This window comes from Apis cerana, linkage group LG2, assembly GCF_029169275.1.
Source record: "Apis cerana isolate GH-2021 linkage group LG2, AcerK_1.0, whole genome shotgun sequence".
NCBI classification, from domain to species: Eukaryota; Metazoa; Arthropoda; class Insecta; order Hymenoptera; family Apidae; genus Apis; species Apis cerana.
In genome coordinates this window covers 9,713,635-9,738,409 of record NC_083853.1, presented here as the reverse complement: position 1 = coordinate 9,738,409, position 24,775 = coordinate 9,713,635, and the positions used below count along the sequence as shown (strand labels likewise).

At 43.6% G+C, this 24,775-nt stretch overlaps 1 protein-coding gene across 5 annotated transcripts in view; it reads right to left on the bottom strand.

Annotated features, from left to right (window-relative positions):
* The window catches only part of LOC107996812 (zeta-sarcoglycan), a 209,665-nt gene that overhangs the window by 115,279 nt on the left and 69,611 nt on the right, over window positions 1–24,775 (bottom strand). Inside the window, exon 2 of one of the 5 annotated variants that reach the window (XM_028666235.2) lies at window positions 23,599–23,834. The exons of the other annotated variants lie outside the window; for them this stretch is intronic. The gene's annotated coding sequence lies outside the window, so the exon portion shown is untranslated. The remainder of the gene's footprint in view (window positions 1–23,598; window positions 23,835–24,775) is intronic. 5 annotated transcript variants of the gene reach the window in all.

Below are 24,775 nucleotides of genomic sequence, written 5' to 3'. Positions count from 1 at the left end.
TAAGGCAATCGGTAGAAAGGAGGCTTTTACGGCCGGACAAATGACAAAGCTGCGTTAGTATTATCAAACAAGTATAGATCGGTCATTTGTCAGGCAACTCGAATAAGTCAATTAATAGAATGTCGGAGGAATATATAGCGCATCGTATAGCCTCGTTATGATTGTAATATACAGGGATTGTCTCCGGATTAAACCGTGCGCCACTGCACTTTCTACGAGTGAAAATAAGAAGAAGATAAGTTTAATGATCGAAGTTACGAATTAAAATCACTTCGATAATTATAATTCAAAACGTGACGATAAACAATTATCAACAGCTACGAACAAATGTTATTGGATAGAATTTTAATAAGTAATTACTCGAGATAACTTTGTTCGAAATTTTTAACTTTAATCTTAGTCACTCGATATCCAACTCTGTTCAAACGTCAATTAGCGGCAAGAATCAAGAGAAAGGATTAACATTCTGCGTTTGAAGATAAAGATGAAATTGGAGGAGTGATCGTAGAAGAATCGTAGAAGAATCGTAAAACGAAATCGAAAGAAAACAGCAGAGTTTGCGGCGGCTCTCTCTTCCTCTCTCCTCCCTCTGAATGCAGGTCAATATCGAACGGTTGATTATCATACACGAGAGGCGTGTACGGAGGGGGGCGCGTACGCGTGACGATGGCACGCGACACTCGCGATCGAGATCGATCGGGTGTACGCACGATGGACGTAACGATGGAAGAATGAATGAGACCGACCCTCCCTCCGATTATACGGCGTTAATTACGCCGCGTTCAGCGTTATCGCGGCCGGGCCGAGTGATTAGTGGATGGATGGTGGGAAAAGGGAGGGAAGGAAAGGTGTTGCAGCGCGAGTTTTTCTGAAGGTATCAGCGGGGGGGAATTAGGGTGATGCGTGGCCTGGATAAATTGCATCCTACGTCGAGATTAAATTTAGATAGGGGGCGCCGGTGAAATAAATGAAGTTTAATGTTAATTCGTACACTTGTTATTCGAGCGTAGGGTTGCGTAATTGGATATCGTAACTGAGTTGATCTTCAAAATAATTAATCAGTTTAATCTATATTTTCTTCAATTCGATTCGTGATAAAGAAAATAGTTAAGAAAAAATCATCGATCCCTCCTCTTCCGTTTTTTCCTTTCAAATTTCAAACACGAATTTCGACGAGCCGTTAAAAACGAGAATCGTCGAGAAATCGGATCGAATCGACGATTGAATCGATGCGGGGGAAAGGTGTTTTAGAAAAGTGACGACGCGATAATCTGGAACACGTTTTTACTACGCCCTGCCGCCACTTTATTCGCGATTCGGTTAAGCCGCCAGCAACGTTGCTCTTCCTTCCTTTCCGTTCCGAGTCGACGCGTTATATCCACGCATTTCATCCACTTTCGAACGACACGACTCATTCAATTTCTCGAATAATAATCTCGATGGATTTACGAAAGTAAGTACAGACGTACAGGGCTATTTCGTGACACGATGGTTATCAGGATTCTCGCCGGTTTATCGCAAATTACCCTTTAACGAACTTTCGCGCGGGGAGACGCCCGTGAATAATCATATTCGCGATTTCTTCGTCAATCGAAGTTGCTCGTAATCGAGTTTATCTCGTTATATTCGCGTGGAAGTGTCGCGAATCGAGTAGAAAATAGAGAATTGTTAAAAGGAGAGATAAAATGGCGATCGATTTTTGGTTTCTCTGAAATTTAAGACGAAGAATTTTATTTGGGATTTAATTCGTTCTTTCAAAAAGAAGAATTATATATAGTTATATAAAGCGACGTTTAAATTTAATTGAATAATTGAAACGTTGATATGATATTAATTTCGAGCTGTTTTTTATTATTCAAGTGATATTTACGAAGCTGAAATCCTATTTTGTATATTTTCGTATAATTAGAATCGCAGTCATCATGGTGAACGTTTCGTTCTCACAGAAGAAAGAATTATAATTGGCGTCAGTTTATTTGCAATTAAAATCGCATTACAAACGTTTGTGTTCTCTCATCTGATTAATTATTACGGCTTTTGATGTATGAGCATGTTTTGGAAAAATTTACGCGTCGCGATTATCGATCAAGTATTCGTTGAAAGGATCATCGTGAAACGAGAGAAAACTAAATTTTCAGCTGTGATTTTATTCTGCAAAAGATCAGAAAGAAAGTTTTCAAATTTCATTTTAAAATCCAATTATTCAGATTGACGAAAGTGAAAAGATAAATTCGAAAATAATACCAAAATTATATTCGAATGCATCGAATTGAAAATTCAAAATCGTTCTTCTCCCCTCCCCCCGTATCCTATTAACATTTCTTAATAAATGCTTCGAGAATTTCGAATTTCATTTAATCTCCTTTTCAAATTCCTGGATTTAAATGTTTCTTTCGCAATTAATTGGCAATCTCTCTGCACATAACGTTCTATTTTAAAGATACCAAGTATTTCGTTTTCCTTTCGTCGCTTGCGAGGAAAAATTCGCGTTAAATAAAAAGAGGTTTGAAAGGGGATCTGCCTGAGAAGGTGCTTTTTTATAGTAGAAAAAAAAATTATGAGAGACGCGAAGGAAAATTTCAAGGTGATAACCAGTCACGTGTGATGCTGGTTCTTTGACCTAAGATACACGCCTTGAGCGATTGTTCGGAGAAGCAATCCCCTGTCTTTGTCAACTGCGCCCTTTTACAAAGGACAAAGGGGGAAAAAAGGATTTTGGGATTATTTGAATAATTGATGCAAGAAAATCAAACAGGATTGAAAGGATTTGGGATAAGACGACAAAAAAGAATAATATAATGCGTTAATACGAATGTAAGTAATTTTCATTATATATTATAATATCAACACGAAAATACAAGCTTAAAATAAGCTACTTTGCAGAGATAAAAAAGAGGGGTTCATAATTTTTCGCGCATTTGAGAACGAGGGGGGGAATATGAATTTTCATTAAAATTATTGTTTTAAAAACTCAAGCGTAGAGATAATTGAGAAAATCGTATTATCTTATATTTCCTAGAATTTTCTTTTTTTTCTTTTTTTGATCCGTAAGAAAAATAAGATTTATCCTCGAACGATTACGCGGTGATTCTTTCCGAGCCCATCAATCAACGACAAATCAATTCTTTAACAACTCGAATTAAAATCCTCGTTCGAGATATTCTCCTTCGAAATTTCTCGAATTTCGCCCCGTTCAACGATTCCGAATAAACAACGGATAATCTCCGAGCATAAATTCATATTTATAATTTCGCGCGTCAATTAATCCCTGGAAAGGATAGACAAGGGGAGGGGAGGAGGGAGAGAGGGATTTGATGCATTCCACGCAGTTTCGCCTAACTATCGCGCGTGTAGTTTCGACTATACGCAATTGCGGCCGAAAATTGCACATGCCACGACGTGACGTTTATGAACCGGAAGCCGGAGGACATGGCGGTGGTATTCATTAACGAGGTTGCGTTTCGGAGTGCAAGTGGTCGTGGTATATTTTTTTTTCCCCCGAAAAATCCTTCACCCGAAAACGATGAAATTAATCGAGCAAACTGGCGTGGAAAAATATTTCTTTCTTTTTTTTTTTTCCTTTGTATTTTCTAACAATTTTGGAAGAGTTACAATCAATCGTGTTTACAATCTACGAGGGATCTACGTTTCCTTTCAGCTTGGAAAAACTTCGTTAAAAGATATTCCTTCGAATTCTCGTTGAATCGTTTGGCAATAATTAAAGATCGAAATAATTTTTTAAATCGATCGAATGGAACGAAAATGAAACCCAACGAGAATGATTACGTCCAATTTAAACTTAAGATCTTACCACGACAATAAGTGGAATAATAAATCTTGAAACCGGTTGACTTCCCATTACAAACTCGAACGAAACTCGATCGAGGACCTCCCAAAGGAGCAACCGGTTGCCCCAGTCAGGAAGACAGAGACACTTCAATTAGGAAAATTAATTATCCCTGTCACCGGTCATGTCACCGTCGAGTGAGATCCCCATCGTCTCAGCCGTATTCCGTATTCTCTTACCCGTGGAAAATGTTTTTTCCCCAATGGGAAAGACGTTTCGTCGCGCGGTCGGTTGACGTTTATGCGAACGAAACGAAGAGAACGAAACTGTCGGACACTGTCGATGGAGCGTGGAATGCGAGAGAACAACGAAGAAACGGTAAAAGAGAAACAGAGAGAGAGAGAGAGAGAGAGAAAAAGGTGTCTGAAGAGAAGAAGAGGATGAGGCACGGAAGCATAGCGTAGAAGTAACGGAAGAGAGAGTTAATTGGGTTACTCGACTCGTCTCTTCAACTCGATTAAAGCATCCTCTCGCAGCGTAAACATCTTTTGAGGAGAGAGAGGGGGGGCAGCTTCGTGTCAGAGACCGAAGAGTACCCGGGGCTGGTTAATTAGCATCCTCCCAGTCATTTTCCCTTCTCCTCGAGTAAGCGACAATAATCTTTCTCCAAGAGATTCTCGCTCTCATCTATCCCCCTCCCCCTCTCTCATCCTTCGACACCCACGATTTCAACGCCTTGTTTGCCGCCTATTTGAGCGGCAAGATTGCACGCTCTCTCCATTCACCGAATCATTATCCGTCGAGGATTCGTGAGACGTGACGAGCACGCAACCAATATCTTTTCACGTGTTTGCGCGCGCACGAGAGACAGAACACGTGTCGTCTTTCGTACAGACGAATCGCCATCGTTGGAACAACAATCGCGGATCACACGAAAAGCGACCTTCACTTTTATTACCGCCTCGTACTCGTCGTACTCTCGTTTCTCCCGCGCACCTCTTTTGTTTCCGTACTCGTAACACGAACGCTCGAACGCCGGCTTCTCTCCCCCTCCACCAGGCCAGAAATCCACTCGACGAAAGCGGAACGTTATCGCATTAACGAGGCACCAACATTTTTTGCTCCCTTCCTCTTTCTCTTTTTCCTTGGTTCGCGATTCAGCATGCGAGAAAAAGTTTAAATACGTCTCGTTGGAAGACGAAGATAATCACCTTCTTATTATTGGGAACGAGAAATAATTTCACAGTGTTTTCATAAACTCATCGTTCTATCCTTCGTTTCGTATACGTCGTATCGCTCGTCGTCGTCGATCATTGAAACGCTCTTCTACCCGTAACAGTAGTGGCAGCGTTACTGCATACACGAATTGATTCGCATCTAACGTCGATTCAAACTTCTTGCATTAGTTAGATCCATGTAACGAGCGCAAGTACACACCATCATTGACTCTGGCTGGGAAACGGAATCCCTCCAACCACTCGGCCGGATGGCCGTAACGATCACGAGAGCGAAGCTGGCCTCTAAACCGCCGTCGTGCCATAGTAATTAGCTGGCTGGCGCATGGTTTTGCCAAGCGCTGCCCCCCTCCGCCCTACCCTCCCTCACGTGTTCTGCGTTTCCTCCTCCCAGCTAATCCATGATCGCTTAGAGCGGGGGCCCGCCGAGCTGTGGCCACCGTTAAACCTTCCCTAATTTCTCACTCCCCTCGTGGAGACGCTGGAGACAACCCTCTAACCGCGATTCCTAACTCGAGAACGAGGAGAAACGAGAGCACGAGGCGTGAAGACGAGGCTTGGGTCGAGAAGGGACATCGATCATCGAGAGGGGAATATTTGTCGGCCTGAAAACGATTCTGACAATTCGTGGCTCGTTTTCTGATCGAGTGTATCTTATGAGGGAATCAGAGTGGTAAAATCTTTTTTCCGTTTTCCGAAAACGACGACGAAGATTCGAACGGGGATCGAGATTTTTTATGCTGTGGTTTGTAATCAGTTTAAATATTTATATATTAGTCGAATAATTTAGAATTGATGAAAAAAACAACGATCTATGATAATTGAAGATTAAAAAGTTTTGACGTAAAATCGCGAAGGATCTAAATGTAAGAATTTGGATTTCGTTTCGTCAAAAAAGAAAAAAAAATATAAATATTCGGAGAATTTTGCACTTGTGCTTGAAAAGTTCGAACAAAAGAACCACGATTTTTATACATATGTATTTTACATATATATATATCAAAGGTACCGATCGAACAATTTTTCAAGTAGTAAATCATAAAAAAAGAAGGAAAAAAGAAAAAAGAAATAAAAATGGATGGGGAAAAAAAAAAAAATCGAAACGAACCACGAAATTATTTTTCACGCGTTTATTTCCCTGCTCGGAATCGGCGAACTGTTGCGCGCAAATGAAAAGCCGTGATTCAAAAATACGAGTACAGGATCGTTGCAACGAAACGAGTCAATGAGTCGAGCCGCGAATGATTCGGTTGTCACTCGGTACTCTGGGAACCGCGAATGATATTTTAAGCGGGTCCCTTTTTTTCCTCTCCTTTTTTCTTTTTTTTTCCCTTTTTTTTTTTTTTAATGCTCACTTTTCCACGTTTCCACGGCCGCGTGTTACTCGAGGCAAGGATCGCGGAGCGACAAAGCCCACTTGGATCGATGTGAAAAGCTTGGCGTATTTATTTTCAGCTTTCGCCATTCAATAGCACCGGATTATTGAATCCGCGATCCTGTGTCAGAACTGTCATTGCCACGGATCCTTTTTTCTCTCTCACTCCCTCTCTCCCTCTCCCCCCTCTCTCCCTCTTATCCCCCTCAGATATCGACGCTTGTGTTTCTTGTTTGTTTATTTACTCCCCGCCATCCGTGCGCGCGTTTTTTCACCGTATTTCCTTTTTCCTGTCAACGAAACTTTATCCCCGGCAATCACGGGATGCCTTTCCGGATCGCCGTTCGCCATTAAGAGACCAGGTCGACGTGAGGAGGGAGAGGGAAGTCACGAAAAAGAAGAAGAAGAAGGAGGAGAGAAACGCGAACGAAATCTCGTGGAAACGAGCCGTGTTTATTAATCCTCCACTCCCGTTTAACCGCCCGTTAAAAGATAATCAAGATCGCGTTGTTTTAATCCGAGATCACTGTATATTCTGAGAAACGGAATATTCTCTCTCCCTCTCTTTCTTTCCATCTCTCTCTGTTTTTCAAACTCGAGCAAACGAGACGATCGTGTTGCAGGGGGGTTGCGGACAAAGCGGCTCTCAAGGTCGGGGCGACGATCGACAAGCGGGTAGGGAAGGGTGGGGGGAATCGGGGTGACGATAATGAGATGCAAGATACAAGGGGTCGTGGCGGCGTTATTAGATTTAAACTGTTTGGCCTCTCGAGTACCCTGCAGCTAATTGTTCGGGGGATTCAAAAGCCTGGAATATTATTATTTTCCTAGTTTCTCTCTCTTTCTCCTGCTTCCTTTCTTCGCCTCTTTCCTCTTTTTTCCTCCTCAAACTCCTCGTCTCCCCATCGTGTTTTTGCCTCCCTCGTTCAGAGCAGCGCGTGGTTGCGCCCGTTTCGCTCCCGCAATAATTCCAGAACTACGATTCCTGGCGTGGTGGTCGTGCACTCGTAATTATGCGCGGTGAACCGTGCATTTCGCATCGCGGCATTATTCGCGAGTGTTTTTCGCCCTCGTTTTCGTCCTCTCTTCTCCCTCCTCTTTTCTCTTTTTTCTTCTCTCTCTCTCTCTATTTTTCTTTCCCTCCTCCTCTTCCCCCTTCGCCGCGTTTCTCCCCTCGCGTTCCAAGGGACACGAGCACGCGGAGCAAGGGTACATATAATGGATTTTCGGGGAGGCGGCGAGCGCTCGCGTCGCGATTAAATTTGACGCCCGCCTAAACGCGGTTATTCGATCTCTGTTCGGTATTACGCGGGTGAACACGTGTCGATTCCCTCTCAAAGCGATCCCACCACAAGGGTAAATCAACCCTTTTCGATTTTGGCCGAGACGAGCGCCGGCTGCGTCATCATTGCTTTCCTCTCCTTTCCCTTTTTTTCGTTGATCGAAAATTCTTTTCGAGAGAGAGAGAGAGAAAAAATTGATTTTTCCTATCTTTTGAGTCGTTGTTCTCGCGCGCAACAATTTGCGGAGAACGGAATGAGGGGATAAGAGGAAGGGTGTACGTTGCGACGTAACGGGAGAAGGAATGTTTCGGGAATTTTGAAGGGACGATTGGGTACGTGTACAGAATGCTTGGAAGAAATTATGCACACGATTGTTGGCGGAAAATGCGTTGGTGCGAGTTACGACCTCGAAAGAATGCAAATGAGAATGTCGTAGGACAATTGGGGGACACTTGTAGCGTTTCCAAATGACACACGTGTTGCGTCGCTACTTTCGATCGATACGATGACTATCCACTTTAATTGTTGCGAACACGAACTCTGCAGGAGACGAAACCTTTTGTCTTCCCTCCTCGAAATTTTTTTCCTATACCAATCGATCCATCTTCATGCACATTCTATCTTGACGAATACGGAATAATCGGCTCCAAAATGTTTTCTGCTTCCAAGAAAAATTCCTCTCTCTCTCCTTCATCGAAAAATTCAATCAAAAGCGAAATCATTCTGGAAAGTCGAATTAGCAAATTCGTAACAATTACGACGCCTCGATTCAGGATCGGAAAGTTGAGGCGGGCGCGTTGAGGAGGAGGGGGATGAGGAGTTAAAGTCGAGGCGGAAATTCTCGCGGTAAACAGGTGGGGGAGGGAGCGGGGGAGCGAAACTTGCCCACGTTTCCACGTTGCCCCGATATTACTCGGACAAGACGTTTACAACCGGGCAACGCCAGCGATGTATAACAATGTCTGATTCAGCTGTCCGTCGGTGTAGCCGGCTCCAACACGCGAATAAAACCCCGCGAACAAGGCAGGGGTTGGGCGGGGTGATGAGGATCAGAGTCGGTTTATGTTTGCCCGTTGCAGTTTCGCCCGATGGATCTCGGAAGGGTGAGAACCGACGCACGCCTCTCGTCTTGCTAACGCTTGCATCAGCGCTCGCAACGTGGAATATCAAGTGGCGAGGGTCACTCGTGGCCCGATTTCGACTTGCAGAATTCGTCCGGATTTTATGCGGCAACTGGGATTTTTACGTTCGACCACCTTCCCATCTTCCGAGGGCGTGGTCCCTAAGTTTTTGTTTCTCGAGAAAAGTTCTTGGGGTATTTGTAACAACGAAAACAAGAATTCTTTTCTTTTATTCGTCAGTTAGCTCAACGATTTTCTTTAATATAAGGGAAGATAGAAATAGACGGAGCAGTTGAACGCATCGAAAAAATAAAATCAAGTTCGAAAGTTGACGAGTATCGTGCCTAATTATTATTCCTCCAAGAAATTGTTGACACATTTATAATCCGCCTATATATACACAACATCTGACCTCATATGCTAAAAGCAAGAGAGGAAAACTCGGAAAACTTGGCGAAAGTTACAAAGAAACAGAAGGAAGGAAGAAAGAAAGAAAGAAATGGACATGCATCTTTCGCATCGTCTCCACAGATAGCGAAGAAACCTCCCGTACGTCTCGATTACCTCGGGTAAACTTTCCACGAAAACGAGTTTCCCCTTCCCCTCCCCCCTCCGAAAACTGGTACAAACCGATAACAAACATTTGTCCATTTACCTCCTCGAAACGGTAAGTAGACTCGACGTAATCCAAAGTCCGTGAAAGGGAAGAATCATCGGACGATGACATCGCCATCGTTCCCCCTATCCAATCGACTCCCGCGCCCGATTGTTCGACCGTGCTTTTCAAGACATCTTCCCCCCTCCCCTTCCTTCCGCCTTCCATTCTGCGCCTCCCCCTTCACCACCCCGCTGGCCCGACATCGGTGTAGCCTCCGTGCCACGCTCTCTCTATTCACGCCCCACCAGACAGGTTAACCGCTCCAGCCTTTGTACGTCTCTCTATGCGCGCACACGTCTCCGCTACACGCGCACAGGCCGGTGTGTACACAGCGTGGCTTACCTACAACGGGACTCTGCGGCCCTCGGCCGCGCCATCCATGTACACAACTGCGGGGAAATTGCCATCACCTCGCCCGGACACACGTGTACGTGTACGTAGAAGCGCACGTGCGCGAGGAATACGCGTTTCGCCAATACGAGGTGTTCCGCGCACCGAGTTGTACAGGGTGTCTCGTTTCGTATCCTTTTCTTAGTTTAGGTTAGGCAGGATTAGGATAGGGAGAATTATTTTTGGATGAACTGCCTCGCGAGTAGTTGTTTCTTTTTGTTGTTTTTTCTTCTTCTTTCTCAAGCGGAATTACGTAAAAAGTAGTGGTATATGGAAATTATTAGTTCGTTAAGAATATAATATATTCTTTTCGACGTTTATTCGACTTTCGTTTGAAACATTTTTCGCTAAGAAAGAAAGCACGTTAAAAAGATTAGAGATGAGACACCCTGTGCACAATACGAAGCAAAAAATATATTTTGGATGAAAGTGGAATTATTTCGTGAACGGGTTACTTTTGTTTTTTTAATTGTATAAAAAGTAGTACGATTCGTGTAGAAATTATTAATTTAGAAGATATTCGAATATCGTGGAAAACGTATTTTGGAGAACAAATTCCATTTAAATAACCATTGATATATTTGTTCGGATCAAAAAGATTGGATAATAGAATGCAATATACTCTCTTCGTTCTCGTTTGATCCGAAACATTTTTCGGTTAATAACACCGAAAGGATCAAGATGGCGAAATCAGAGATGGGACACCCTGTGCACACACCAATACGTAGAACGGTTTGTACACCGGCGCGCATGGTACACGAGGATGCTCACTGGTAACTGGTGAGAACACGAAGGGAGGCCTTCGTCTCGACAAACTAGCACATATAGGCGTTAGATAGCACCTAATACCTCCATGGCCAAACAACCGACACCTTACCTACTAGTATCTCACCTCCCTCTCTCTCTCTCTGTCGCGGCCAGAAGTTACCAACACTCCTCTCTTCCGTCGAGAAACGACCACGTCTCCTCTTCGACGCGTCGAGAAGAAGAATAAAAAAAAGAAAAGAGTAAAAGGAAGGGTAAGAAGAGGTTGAATGGATCTTTATTGGAAGGGGTTGATTTACGATAAAGCGATAGATCTTTGGAGGCGAAATTAAAATCTAGGGATTATCCCTATGACGGGGAATCCGCGGCCAAGGCAAAATGCAAATGTAGCGGTGGTATTGTAATTTTAAGCGGGGCTTACGGGTGGTGGGAGTATAAACGAAACCCCCGCGCATCGGGAGGGAAAATCCAGGAGGAGAATGGAATTGGGAAAGACTTTTTCGTGCCTTATAAAGGACGTTGGATACGTATATATATATATAGATACGTTTTTAAAAATCTCGATTTATCATCAATGGAATATATCTCGAATACTTTCTTAAATACATCGCTTCGGCTCCAATCCTTGCTCTTCTCGTTCGAAAAGCAAAGGGTTGAAATTTAACGTCGCTCGATATGCAAAAGCTTGGAAACTCCGGCTGCTATCCCTTGCCTCCGCGCTTGGAAAGAAGATTCGAGAGAAAGAGAAGAGTGTGGGTTAAAGTAAGAAAGGAAAAAAAGGGGGAGGAAGCGGTCGGTAGCGAAGGATAGGTCGGGGCCAAATGAGCTCGAGGGTCCGGCGAGTTCTTCCTCCGACCCACAGCTTTTTTCCCCGCCGTGCTACCATCCTTTTCGCGACTCTTTTCCCCTCTCCCTCCCGCCACCACTCGCCGGCCATTCCAGCTAAAAGCTAAATGGTTTAGCGAAGAAAGGTCCTGCGCCAGGAGCCGGCATCCAAGATTCAAAGGGCACGGTTTCACGAGCAACCGCTTCTCTCCATAAATTCGACGTGGCCCGTCGAATTAACGCCGACCGTTCCACTCGACCAACGTACCACCCAAACTTTCCCTCGATAAACCTGTCCCTTGCATATTTCATCGACTATCGTTCCCTCTGTTCGCCTCGTGCGAACGTGGACGAAGCCACGTTCGCCAGATCTTTTTTCCTTTTCTTTTTTTTTTCCGATCGAATTCGAGCGAGCGAATGATACGTAGATTCGATTAATTAATCGTTGTAAGAACGCAATACGTGTTATTTCATTTCGTGCAGTCGTAAATTTATTATTGGATATGAAGAAGGGAAGAAAGCTTGACGAGATGACTGCAAATTTACGTGCAGTATACCCTTCTCCTCTCTGGATCCACGGAAAGGCGAAGGAACGGACAGAGGGATAATTGGGTGGGAAAAATCGAGGCGTTATGCAAATTTTCGGCCGGACGGTGTCGTTAGGTCGCGCCTGGGATCGGGCGCCGTTACAGAAAGTGGAAAGCGCGCCTAACGGTCGCCCAGTTTTCATGCAATTTGTATTACAGCCGCGAGTAGTCGGTAATTCGGTACGCGGTTGTACGGTAACGCTCGCTAATGAGACTACAGAACGTAGCTCGCTACTAACGAATAGTTAATACGTGGAAAGCGACGTCGAAACTCGCGCAAACGAGGGAAACTCTGTCGCGAGCGGTCGATCGTGCAAGAAAATTCGCGCCCGTGCCGCGATTAATTAAAGAGAGATTATTCTCGTTCCCCTCCTCGTGGAGAGCCGGCAATTTGTTTTTTCCCCTCCCCTCCTTCTTTTTAATCCTCGTACGCGATATCTTCTCTCTCTTCTTTTCCTTCTTCTTTTCGAAGAATCTTTAAAACCGATTCTCGCGAATCGATTGATTAAAAATGGACACGTTTTACACGTTTCGACGAGCTTTCTAATAATTCTTCCTTTTTCCCCCCTCGTTTCTCTCTCTCTCTCTCTTTCAAGAGAGTTGAAAAATTTAATCTTGAAGCCGGACTATAATTGGGGCCGGTTCGAGCGTAATTAACGACACGACAAAAGGAAGAATTTTCGAAATCCGGATGTAACGAATCGACCTGTGGATTCTGTGTCGATTCCGAGCCTGTGCGTCCCCCTCGTTCTCCCTCCTTCCCGGGAAAATAATCGAACAGGACAGGAGTAATCGGTCGAATAAATAAGAGGGCGAACGGAACTAGACAATGGAGTTACGATCGACATTTAATTATCGATTCTGTATTGCGGTATTGGACGGGCGCGGCCCGCGCCACGTGAAATAATTAGTAGCGCCCCTGCTGATTGAAACGCAAGTAAATGTAATTAATACAATTATATCGCAAGAATATAACCGAACCGTAATTTAACGAGCTGTGGACAGGCACGGTGGAAACCGGCAGTGAAAACCGGTCGGAGTGAGCCCGGGGATAACAGCCTGATAAGCCAAATTGCCAATTGTCCATGTTAATTGTCCGGGGGAGGGGTGATTTAACAGGGGCGCAACGATAACAATGAGTAAATGAACAGGTGGATCGAGAAGACGGATGGGGAAATGGAAAGGAAGGGAAAAAAGAAAAATGAAATTCGAAAGAGGAGAGGAGAATGACGAAATCTTTAAGTTGCGCGTTTAAATTTAAAATTAATCCTTCAGGGTGACTCCGATACGTGGAATGGAATTAACTTAATTAGTAGAGAAAATTGAAAAAAATTATGACAATATTTATACACACTGTATACGAAAAGAATTGCATATTGAGATTAAAATATATAATTGGAGTATAATCTTACGCTTGGTTTTCTTTCAGGTGCGAATCCCTCGAATTCTACGATATTCCACTCGAAGGAAAATTACAAATAAATTTTCCAGGATGTTGTTAAAAGAATAGGATAAAAATCATGAAGATAATAATAAATTGCGAGAGCGAGAAAAAAAATTTCGATTAAAAGATTCCTCGAAAAACAGGGACAAAGACGCGTAATTATTAAAAAGTTCGCTTCGTTTTCGTTGTTTCGACACCTCTCTTCCCCTCTCCTTCTCCCCCTCCCTTCCGTTTATCTTTCATCACCTATCCCCATCTTGCCCCCGTCCTTTTTTACGGCCACGTCAAGCTGCCGGTTATTTGTGCGGAAATAAGCGATGAAAATAATGCCCGCGGCGACCGGGACAGAGAAGTACAAAGAGGGGCCGAGAGCAAGGCCGGTAAAAGGGAAGTGGAGAAAAAAAAAAGGAAGAAAAAAAAAAGGTGCATGTAAGCATACGTCTGTGGAGGAGGAAATGAGGGCCGGTTCTAACGGAGACGGAAAGCCGCAAAGGGACGGGAGGAAAGACAGAGGAGAGGAGGGGAGAGGAGAGAATAGACGGCTTAAAGGGACGGGCTCTAACGGAGACAAGGACAATGAACGTTGCACGCATCGCGACAAGACAAAGACAGGGAGGGAGGTGGAGGCGAGCAGAGGTTGGGTAGAGTAGTTTCGAAGGTAAATGCGTACAAAGAACGCGATGGAAAAGAGGGAGGAGAGGCGCGGAGAGAAAAGGAGAAGAAGAGATAGGAGAAGTAGCTGCGGAATATACGAGCGGCCAGTTATCCCGCCTGTAATTAATTCCTGTTGTGCGCCGGGCTGAAGATGAACTTGCCTGATTACGGCTTAACGCGACGCGTAAGGTTAAGCGGGCGGGGCGATACGCGCGCTTAAGTAGGCAACGAGCGGCGAACAATGGCGAGGAACGGTGTAATCGATGAATCTTGACGAGGTTCAACGATCAAACGATCCGATCCCCGGTGAAAATTATTTCCTGCCGTAAGTGTGTACGAGCGGATAGGAAAGAAGGGATAAGTATATACGCTCTACTTTTCGACGATCGTTGTTATTCGTTCTCTCTCGCTTCAATAGACTTCTCGATACGAATATTTTCTCTCATATTTTTAGAAACTCTTCCCGATCAACCGTTGCAAAGATTTCCATAACACAGCGACGAAGAATGAGAACCTGGCGACAAGTCTTGATCTAGCAGGTAAAAGGAGAAAGAAAGAGAAACACGAAGAGACAGCAAGATTCGCGATCCTAATTCCCCGTCGTTATCCCTTCCCTATTTAATTAGCAATGAATGTTGCTGCGCGAGAAATTTGTTTGCCTCCTTGCAACTTTCCTCCTCCCCGCGATGATGGAACGGCGTCGGATCGCGAACTCGCGCGCAAGGATAGGGTTGAAAGTAAAGTAAAAGGCGAACGTTGAAGCGCGAACGTCGAGCCATCTCCCCGTAATTAATTTTTGCTGTCCCTTCGCCGAGACAAACTTTAGCAATTACCTCGTTAGCCGAGGCTTGCTTGCGAGAAAGAGAGGGAGAGAGACTCGCTCCGTTGTAATAGCGCGATTCATTTCTCGGGGAATTCATATTCCCCGATACGTGTCCCCGCGAAGGAGCTCGAGCTTCTACGTGGGGGAGAGACGGAAACCGTGCGCTGATCGTCGTTATTAATTTCCGTTGCGCGCACCCGCCGCACTCCCGACAATTATCGGACGCCCGGATTCTTGCCGGGAAGGGAACAACCCTCCTCCTCCTCTCCTCGCGGTCGGATTAAAGCAAACAAATGCACCGCCAGATACGAAAATTATCCGGGATTGTTCCGAATCGACCGCTGTCCCCGCTGCTTTTAAACATTCCGGTTGGAAACTACGTTTCCCTTCTATCGTCGTCCCGTTGTTCCATCGTGGATCTCTCTTTTACCGACTTGGATGTTAAAGAAATCCAAAGCATCCGAGAGTGTTAAGGACGAGACCTCGTTTTCAAAAGGAAAAAAAGGAATGTTGAAAGGGAAAACATCGTTTGGAGATAAAGAGAGATATCTCAAACTTTGCACGGCTTCGAAAGCCTTTCTTTCGAGAAATTTTTAGTGAGCAATTGCACTAATATTCGTGTATTTGAATTTTAGGAATTCTCGAGGAAAGCGATGCCGATCTAGAAAAATAGAATATCAGGATATCGAAATCGGTATCTTGACGCGAAATTAAAACTCGAGTCTTGATTCGAGAAAAGAGAGACGATTGAAATATCGTGCTTGAGAGAAGAAGGAAACATTGGAAAGGATCCATAAAGAAGCATCGTATTGGATGAAGATTGCTATAATAATTTGGAAATTTTTACATCATAACTTACGATTTCCATCAAATTTGAATACATACTTTTAAATGATGATGGGAAAAACACATCGAACGATTGCTGAAAAATTCTCAGGCTGAACTAATGGTTTTTTAATAAATTGCGATGTGTTACCCCGTGCGTCAAACTAATTGCCGACGTTTTAATAGCGCCGGTTTACATGGTTGGCTCGCATAATTGCAACATTGTAAGGTGTATGCCGGTGCTACACGCGAGAAATACTTAAGCGGCCCTCGGCCGCCTTCTACGCTCCAGAATCTGGTTAATTGCCTTAATTACGACTCGGTCCGACTTACCCGACTTTTGCATGGCCGTTGGTAAATCTTGCTCCCTTTTCTCCCCTTCCTTCCCTCCCTCATTTTTACTTTGTGTTTCTACTTATTTATTTTTCTACATTCCCCTCTGTTCTCTCTTTCTTCCTCCCTTTCTTTTTCCTTCTCCTCTTCCCCTTAGCTAGTCTCGGTCTTTTAAGTGCCAGTCAAGCAACGTCAAAGGCGAGAAACAATTTGTTGAAATGCATTTTCGTTTCTTCGAAGCGCACTCGCGTGTTTTCCTCCATTTTCCCTCCATTTTTCGGTGAAAGAGTGACGAGGAAATACGCGGCCAAGCTTCGGCAACGTTTGACTTTTATAATCACGATTCGTTACCATCGATTTGAAAAAATGGTACGAGCGATTCGTTCGTTCGAGCGAGCAGCTCGAAAGAGAATTCCTCTAATGAGCTCGGCGACGTTCCCCGTAAAAATTACGCTCACGTTCCTCCATCGAACTTAAAAACCGACGCGATTCCCCTCCCCTCTCTCTCTCTGCTCGTCGAGGAACGAATCGCACCGAGGAACGAAGAAAGGAAGAAAGGAAGGAAGAAAAGGAAAAAAAATAAGAGTAAAGGAAAAGGGGGAAAGGGGAAGGAAAAAGCAGAAACGTAAATTGCGTTTCATTTAAGAGCCTCGTACAGTTAAAGTGCTTATGGACAACTTGCTCGAACCGGAAATTGAAACGTTCCCAAGTAGTAGGGATCCTCTAATTCGTGGAATGGCTGTAAACCCGGACCGAATACCGGACTTCTGGCTACCTGGCCACCTCGAGAATCCTGCCTCCACTATGAATATTTAATACCGTTACGAACGTTACGAAACGTGAGGCGCGAAACGCGTTCGAAATTATTATCCTCCTTTGGCAAACGGTTAAGGTTAAACGGTTTGTTGAAGTCAAATCGAGTTTCGCTTTATCGAGGCGAAACTCGGCGCCTCGGACTATTATACCCGATTTTACTCGAAAGATTCACGTTCGTCCGTTCTAAAAGGATATATTTATTTATTATTCGCTGAATTGGCCGACTCTTTTCTCAAACTTTTCCTCCTTTAAACTTAATTATCCTCGGCGAATCACGCGATCGAACGAGAGAGACGCGATGGTTGGCAACGATGGGCCCTCGTGGACTCCTACTCGTTAAAAGTGGCTCGATTCCCCTGCGACGAATTTTCGCAGGTGGAGAATACGTGACGTCGCTTTACGCCATCTGTACGATGGGCAGAGATTTGGAAAAAAAAATGGAAAGAAACGAAAAGAGAGAATACAAGCAATAAGTTCAATTTTCTCAGAATGGAAAGTTGAAAATTCGTTCCCCGCTCGCGTGGAAGCTATTAAATCAACGATTACGGGGAGGATGATACGATTGCTGATCACTGTTTCATCGAGCTGCCATCTCTAAACCGGGCAGAGATTCAGAAAAAGAAAAAGAAAACGGAGAACAAAGAGGAAAGGTACGCTCGTCACAAAAGCTAAGATAAGTTGAATTTTCGTAGGATAGAAAATTGAAATTTATGAGACGAAACGGAGTGATTACGATACGGCGCGGAAGCGATCAGATCAATGATAGACAGGGGAGGATACGATGGATGACTGTTGATCACCGAGCGACGCGTTAAAAGTACTTGGATTCCTCCCCCATTGGCGTATTTCCGCGGGAGGAGGATAGGTGACGTCACATTCCAGCCACCACGTTCATCGCCTCGGTTCATCGAATCACGTGACCTCTGTCTAAATCCAGTAACGGGGATAATGTGGCGTCCTCCTCCTCTTGCGGAAATTCGCCGCAGGGAGATGAGTTTTAATGTGGGCGTGCGTTGGACCCTTCTCTCACACTCGACGAAATTTCTATTCGTATCTTAGTTATTTCTTTCTTTTCTTTGCAGAGCATTTGCAAAGAAACTCGCTCCGTAAATTAAGAGAAATACGAAAAATTTATGGAGAAATTGAAATTCGATTTTGACTTCACGAGTCAAGGCCCTGGCCCTTCCCCTCGTTTCTAACGCGATTTTGTTCAAAAGTGGCGAGTGTGGAAACTCGATTCGAGGGGTGGAAGAGGTACGTAACGGGCGGCGGCGTTATCTTGGCCGGAAGGGCATTAGTCCACCGGAAGTGACAATTTCCGATCGCGAACGTTTCCGTCGATCGGCCGTTCGCATTCATCACCGCGTCGATCCATCATCTTGCCGGACTGGATTAACGGGTAACCACTTCTGTCGGTGACTTTTATTGGAAAACACCGACTGGAAACAAGGTTTCGTTCCATTTCATTGGCGAAATTCTGCAGTTTGGATTTTTCCTTCCTTTTTTCCCTTTCTTTCTTTCTTTTTCCTTTTTCATTTTACTTTCTCTCCTTCTTTCTCCGCCCGCGCCGGTGGAACATGGTCGGATCGAACGGTTGTTGGTGTTCGAAATTGTTCGATATGGACGGCTCGATATGAAACGTTTAATCACAGGTTCAATCTTCGTTCGATTATCAAAATCTAGATTCAATGCTTTCTCTACCTGTCTTCGTGTCGTTTTTCTTTGTCCGTTCGCTTTTCGTGGGGAAATTGTTTCTCTTTTTTCCCTTTTCTTTTTTCGCAGGGATAAAATAAACAGGGATAACGTATTAATAATAAAATTAATTGAATTGGATTACCTTTCTTCCGTTCGAATAAAATAATCCATCACCCCCATTTAATCAGTGCATCTAGTGTTGAGAAATTATTTCCGGAATACAAAATATGGAAGAAAATTATTTCAATCAAGAGCTAAGTTATTAAATAACACGCGAATTAAACGAATCATAATTAAATCAAAATACTTTTATTCCGGCGGAATGAAAAAGAAACACCGGGCATGCGGAAAACGTTGACAACCGAAACAATTATATAATCACTTATCTAAATTAGTCTACGAATATCTCGTTCGTTAAAACTTACTTAACGATTTCATTCGTGCAGTTTAATATTCATTATTAAGACGATTTCAAATTTCAAATCCTCTCGATTTCAAATTAACATTTAATCCGTAATAATAAGCGATTCGAACGAATCAAATGGATTCAAAGGATGTGACCAAAAAAAGAAAAAGAAAAAAAGGAAAAGATAAAAAAACTCGCTTCGAAAACGAAGATCGTGAACGGAACGATAAAGTTGCAACACGTTCGCGACATTTCTACGCCGACATTCAACACCGTAGAACAGTGGAACGATCGAACAAATTATTTTCGAAAGTTTCCACGACAAGTTTTGGGGTGGCGGAGGGACCCACGGGTACTCGAAATGGGGGAGAGGAAGGGTGACAAGTTCAAAAAACACCCGTGGGAATCGTAGAAACCTAGTTCCTCGCGGAAAACTTTTCCCCGCGACTGGATTATTTAATCAGCTCTACGCATAATTACTCTTTAAACTTGAAATACGTAATTCGCCGAAGTTTCATGGTGTTTGTTCAAGGAAAAAAAAGAACGTCTCGTTCTTTCCCCTTCGAGGTAATTTTTTTTTTTTTCTTTTATTAAAATTCATCGATAATTTTTCTTTTTCTCTCGCTTCCCCCAGAATTTTTAAATACTTTCATTGTAAAATATCCTCGACACGGATAAAGATTTAATCGATAAATCGTAAAAATTAGTATAATGGTATACAATTATCCTGTCAATTTACTTTCTTACTAACTTTGACCCAAAACCACTTTCTCTTAATTATCAAATAATGTACGACACGTTAAAGCATTCTCTCTCAATTTAAAAAATGACGCACGAAACAGAAAACAAATAAAAATAAATTTTTCAATCTCTCTCTCTCTTTATATATATATATGTTTATTGATTTTATAAAATATTCAGATAGAGTACTAATGAGTCGAAATAAGCAGATACGATTAGCAGAGGGGCGAAGATTAGTCGAAATGTAAACCGCAAACGGTAAAATTATTCAGGTTTGAAGTTTGTAATGCAAGTGCGATTCTGTGTTGAGGGTCAACTCGGAGAGTACGGCCGTTATTAGCATACTAAGTTGGTGGCGCGTGTGAGCACGTACACCATTGTAAGAACACCACGTCACACGTTCCAACTTGGTGGAACACGCACGTCTATGCATCTATGGGGACCCATAACGTGTCTAATAACGCCTCGTTCCTTATCGCGCAACTATCATTTGTGATTAAAATCGTGTCGACGAGGATCTTCTTCCGTATAGGCGACTTGTGTATCCTAATATCGAAGAACATTGGAAAGAATTCGCGAAACGAGCAATCGTTTCTTCGAACGAGTTGAAGGAAAGAAATCAAAGGATAGAAGAAAAATTATCATTCGATATTCTTCCATGGATAAATTTAATCCAAGCTCGAGCTTACAAATTAACACCTGAGAGAGGGTGAAACCCTTAGCGAAAATTAATACTTGAGAAACGAATATAAATTTTATAATCAGCTAAAGAGTCAAAAACAATTTTAAAACAATGAACGTCTCCTTACGTACATACGTTCATGAAAAAAAAAATAAATCGTCCCAGATACGAATAATTGTGACCGCAACGATTCACACGAGGAAATTCACAGCTGCAGTTTTCCCAATCACAATGAATCCGTTGAATTAGAAGCAGTCTACCGAAACAACGGTATCAATCTCGATTCGTGCGTGGAAAAAGTGTAAAACGGGCGGCTAATAAGCGGTTAACCAAGGGGAAGATTCATAACGCGGCAGTTAATCGGCGATGGTTTGCACGAACCGCAAGATAAAGCCGCGGCCGGTAGTCGGCCGGTGTGTTATTGAGTAGGTGAGCGCAAGTGGAACAGAGGGGGAGGGGGTAAAGGTTAGACGGAGTGATGAGAGGGGAGGGGAGGGTTATTCGCCGAAATGGTGAATAACCGGCTCGATGCGAGGATATAGACACCGGAGAAATTGGGTTAAGACGGCACCGCCGGGAACAGTTTCGGATTATCTTGCACATGTTACCTTCCTGGATGTTACCCTTCCTTACGAGCACCCGCTCTTCCCTCCATCGCCGTATCTCGAATATTAACCATGTCGATGTCGCGGATAATTCCATCGATCCAACCCTCCCCCTCGTTTGATCGATTGTTGCGAAGGAGAAAAATTTTTTGGAGGGGGGGAAATTTATACGAAGGGGAAAAATTTCGAAAAGAAAAAAGAAAATAATTCGAAGCGAATAATACGAATGGTACGGATATAACACGTTTTCGAGTTGAGAAGGAGGAATTTTTTTCCAGGAAGAAATATTCCGTAGAATACGAGGAATATTGATTTTTTTTGGCTTTGGAGCCAGTTTGCCGAAACGAATGTTAAAAAAAGTTTTTATTTCGGGGCAATGCACTTCTCGTTGGAGAAAAGTATACGAGGGAGATATTGTATTGTTCGATAATTAACAGAGCAACAGAGATAACTTGTTTTAAGTAAATGTAGGAGAAGAAGAAAGAAGGGTTACGGATTTCTTTCTTTTTTTCGTTCTTCTTCTTTTATCGAAACGAACAAAGTTAGTTGCGAGACCCATTTTTCCAAAGAAGAAAAAAGGTAGAAGGAGAGATATCTTTATTGATTCTGAATGTCTATTAATGAAGTTTTGATAACAGGAGGGGGGGAAAATAGTAGAAAGAGAAATATTTTAAACGAAGAGAAATATCCTTAAATCGAGCGTTCGCAAAGATAACTTGGGGTAATAATAAAGATCGATATCCCGACGATCCGAGAGATTCAAGAAGGTAATAATTTTAAAATCGTGACACCAGCGGGCCAGTTTCATTATTTCAAGAAAAACTTCAACTTACTTACTTGATCCGTATCGATTCGATTCCATCCAATAAAAATTGCGCTAATCGTTGCGCGAAATCTGAATTCTCCTCGAAATACGTTTTCTAACAATTTGACACGGCTTCAGAAGCGTACATCTCGAATCCTCAAGATCGAAAGATTTCCAGAATCTTAAAGATTCCACAGGACGAGAGGTCGTATCGGAATTCTACGAGCTCGCTGTACTATCTATAACGGATTCTACAAACCTGGAACGACCATCAGCTGTCCGGGAACTGAATCGACTCCCACGAGTCCAAAACTGATCCGCATCTATTCCCTCAATAGGTTCAAGGTGGCGCCCCACGGTGTTTCCACGGTTCTGTTGCAATTCGTATCGAGTTTTACGAAGCCAAGGTGCCTCGCATCAAAGTATATATATATATGTACAAGTCCCATGGTTCTAAACGCCTTTGTATCCCATTTCATGAATTCGAAATGCTTCGTAAAAATATCCCGAACAAAGCAGCGAAGCCTGTGGAGTATAACAACGATAGAACAGTAGCGCCGCTTCGAATCGTTAAAGAAGAAGAAAAGAAATCCTTCCTCGAGAAAAGAGAAATCCTCTTCCCCCTCCCTTTTCTTTTCCAAAATATCATCTCATTAACTTAAAAAAACGAGCAAATAGCAAAAAAAAAAGCAAGAACAGTCAGTACTCGTAGGTGAAACACAAGCGTGAAATTTATGCATACTCGAGCGAGTAACCAGCCAGGCAGCCAGCTCGACGGAGGACAAAAAGCAAGGAAAGCCTGTCGGTACTCGCCCCCTCCCCCTGTTAAAGCGCACACTGCTCGTCTCATCTCTCACTCTTCCGTTCCATCGTCGTCGTTCGAGCTAACTTACACCGACGAGCGGCGCCGCGCCGAGCCGAGAACTCGGCCAACCCTCTCTGAACAGGCCAAGAGAGCGGAGGTGGGATGAGTTTGCTAAATGCGTCGCGCCAACCTATGCATGCTAATGCCTATCTTACGGGCTTGCAAGCACCAAGCTTTACGACACCTGAACCTGTGGATCTCTGGTCTCCTCGACCGATCGAGTCGCTTTTCCCTGCCTCCCTCTCTCTCTTTCTCTTCCACAGCTACGAACGGAATTCCAGGGCTCTTTGACGGTCAAAGAAGCCTAACGTTTTACCTCTCTCCCCTTCACGGTGATATTGGACGTCGGCCATTTGCATTGAACAGCCGCCGCAGCATTGGATCACGTATTGGCTCTAATAATAATTACAGGAGGAGGGCCGCTAATCATAGCAGTTGGAACAGGTATTAAATTGTACTCTCCCGTATTAAACTCCTCTCGAGATACCGCACGTAGACGGTATTCGATTTCGCGAGTCGTTGAACGCGAGGATCGAGGATTCGACTTTCGTTATTGTTCGAAAGTAGTTCGAACTCGGATTAAAAAGAAGGAAGACTGTTATGCATCGATGATTTTTGTTTAATCAATAGTGTCCTAGGAGAAGAGGCATATTACTTGAATGGAGGGAAAATGTATTACACAAAAGGAGGAGGGTGAAATATATACGGAAAGCAGTAATTCGTGCGTCGTGTACATTCGTGAAAAGAAATTTTTCAACGGTTGCATCAACGTTCAAGCCGCGTTCTCGCTATTTCTACGGTGCTTGTGCGCTCCTTCGCAGAGATCTATCTATGTGATAGGAGGGTTGATCGATAAAAGTAACATGGAATCGTGTTACCTTGTTACGTAGCCCCTTCTCCTCCTTCCTAGCGAATATTCAAAACGGACGGACGGATCCCGGTATAAGTAATGCGAAGAGGAGGGAAGGTTCACGATAACCAACCAGTCGTATTCCCGTTTAAGCCGGGTTAAACGGATTAAGGCGGCTGCCTTCGTCCCGGGCCGTTCCTCACGCACGGGGTTTCGAGTTACACGCTGTAAGGATCGGTCCCAAAACTCGTGCGAAACTCAGAACTGGTTGGACAGAAGGAAAAAAACAGTTGTAGTCGGACAATCCGTGTATCGTGTCTTGAGTAACTTAAGACTTGTCGCAGCTTTTCACTTCGTTCTATATTTCATGACGTATGAAAAATGAAGGATGGATGTATCGAGACGTCGTGCAGAAAATCGTTATCTACGATGCGTAATGCGTTGCTCTACCACGTTCAATTAACCGAGCCAAGCATTCGTTCTAAAGGAAAGGTGCAATATTAAATATATACGGCGAGATTACACGGCGTGGAAATTTATTACGAAAACGATTTCATGAATTTCACTTTGAGATAGTGCACGTAGTACTTTAACTATGCCGTTCTTCTCCCCCTCCCATACTCTCCCGTCCCCCCTCCCCTTCTTCGTTATTAATAACGAAACGTCGAGGTATTTAGCCAAGGGAGAAGATAAAAGAAGAAGGAAGGCACGTTTTGATAGTTAATTTTAAACGGGAGGAATGCTGAAGATGAGGCCGGAAATCCTGTTCCTCCCTCTCGCCTCGCGATCCTCCTTACGATCGTTTCCACGTTTTCTCCCTCCTTCTCTCTCTCTCTCTCTGTCTTTCGATACCAACTCTTTGTCTTTCCTCTCTTACATACATTCCACACAGAGATCATATCACTTGAAACCTAATCTCGATCCTAAAGCTCGGAGAGAAGAGATTCCCGCAGGGATTTCGCCAGTTTCTCCTCCTTCCCGTCACGGTTTCTCATTCCTTGTCCATTTTCCTTGTTGCATAAGGAATTGGAACCTCTTGGAGGGAGATTAATGCCCCTCGATTAATTAGAGGAGCACGCGTTTTCCTCTCGTTCGAGTTGAATATTCAAAGAATCCGGGAGAAACGATGTATATTCCTTCTTCTCATCGCGCGTTCAATTTGCGATTTATTCGTTCATATTCCTTGGATGGGAACCACCTCGCCT